Here is a 2,147-nt window from a genome sequence, read left to right as displayed (position 1 = left end):
AAAAAAAAAAAAAAAAAAAAGTGTGATACAGGTGGAATGACAGACAGCTAGGTCAATAGAACAGAATAGGAAGTACAGAAATAGACCTACGCAAATATGACAAATTGATTTTGACCAAAGTGCAAAGGCAACTGAATGGAGAAAAGACTCCTAGAACCACCACCAGAGTCAGGACACAGAGGCAGAGAAGAACTGTATCACTCTGAAGGACTCCCTGGAGCTATCCCTGTGTAGTCACTCCTGCTCCCACCCCTAAGGTTTGACACCTGCTACCATCACTATGGTTTCATCTTTTAGGGAATGTCATACAACTGGAATAATACAGTGTGTAATTTTTTGAGACAGGCTTTGTCCACCCCTAATGCCTCTGAGATTAATTTGTTCTGTGTATCGATAGTTATTCCTTCTTATTGCTGAGTGGTAAATATCCCAGTACATTAATGTGGTTGGTTTACTTGGTCACCCACTGAAAGATATTAGGGCTGTTTCCAGTTTGAATCAACTATGAATAAAGCTGCTGTATTAGGAGGCTGGGGGCGGGTAGATCATGAGGTCAGGAGTTCAAGACCAGCCTGGCCAATATGGTGAAACCCCTATCTCTACTAAAAGTACAAAAATTAGCTAGGCGTGATGGTGGGCCCCTGTAGTCCCAGCTGCTCGGGAGGCTGAGGCAGGAGAATCGCTTGAACCCGGGAGGCAGAGGTTGTAGTGAGCCGAAATTGCGCCGCTGCACTCCAGCTTGAGCGACAGAGTGAAACAGACTCCGTCTCAAAAAAAATTAAAAAAACATTCATGTGGGCGTATTCACCTCTCTAGGATAAATACCGTGGAGAGAGTTTTCTGGGTCATATGTAATTGTGTGCTTAACTTTAGAAAAAAGTGTCAAAATGTTTTCCAGGATGGCTATTTTGCATTCCCTCCACCAGTGGACAAGAGTCTAATTGCTCTGCACCCCCGCAATGCTTCAGATTGTCAATATTTTTTATATTGCCCATTTTAATGTGTAGATAGTGGTACATCATAATGGTTTTAATTTGCATTTTCCTATTGTCTAATGATGCCAAACGTCTATTCATGTGGTTATTTGTCATCTTTATATCCTTTCTGGTGCAGTGTTTGTTCCTGATTTTTTTTTTTTAAGCCCATTGTTGGTTTTCTTACTGTTGAGTTTGAAGAGTTCTTTATATATTCTGGATACAAGTTTTTTGTTGGGTATGTGATTTGCAACTATTTGGTTTCAGTTTGTAACTCGTTTTTTCATTTTCTTAACAATGTCTTTTACAGAACAAAAGTTTTTATTTATGATGAAGTCCAATTATCAATTGTTTTCTTTTGTGACTCATGCTTTTGGTGATTTTCCCCTACTTTTCTCTAAAAGTTTTTATCATTTTACATTGCTTTTAGATATATGATCCATTTGGAGCTAATTTTTGTATAAGGTGTACGGCTTAGGTTGAAGTTCTCTTTTTGTATATGAATGTTCGTTGTTCAGACACCATTGTTGGCTCTAGGAATCTATACATGTGTTAAAACTCATAAAGCTGTACACCAACAAAAGTCAGTTTTACTTTGTTACTTTATTGTTTTTTGAGAGGGAGTCTCATTCTATCACTTAGGTTGGAGTGCAGTGGTGTGATCTCAGCTCACTGCAACCTCTGCCTCCCTGGTTCAAGCAATTCTTCTGCCTCAGTCTCCCAAGTAGCTGGGACTACAGGCGTGTGCCACCACACGCAGCTAATTTTGTACTTTTTATAGAGATGAGATTTCACAATGTTGGCCAGGCTGGCCTCGAACTCCTGAGCACAGGTGATCCATCTGATTCAGCCTCTCAAAGTGTTGAGATTACAAGCATGAGTCACCATGCCTGGCCAACTTTATGTTACTTAAAAAAACGTTTTTTTGAGACAGGATCTCACTCTGTCACTGAGGTTGGAATGCAGTGGCACAGTCATAGCTCACTGTAACCTTGAACTCGTGAGCTCAAAGGATCATCCCACCTCAGCCTCCCCAGTGCTAGGACTACAGGCATACACCGCTATTTCTGGCTAATTTTTATTTTTATTTATTTTTGTTGAGATAGGATCTCACCGTGTTGCCCAGGCTGGTCTCAAACTCCTGGCCTCAAATGATCCTCCTGCTTCACCCTC

This window comes from Cebus imitator, unplaced genomic scaffold (genome assembly GCF_001604975.1).
Source record: "Cebus imitator isolate Cc_AM_T3 unplaced genomic scaffold, Cebus_imitator-1.0 Scaffold751, whole genome shotgun sequence".
NCBI classification, from domain to species: Eukaryota; Metazoa; Chordata; class Mammalia; order Primates; family Cebidae; genus Cebus; species Cebus imitator.
The sequence above is the reverse complement of the archived record's forward strand: the minus strand, read 5'-3'. Positions refer to the sequence as shown.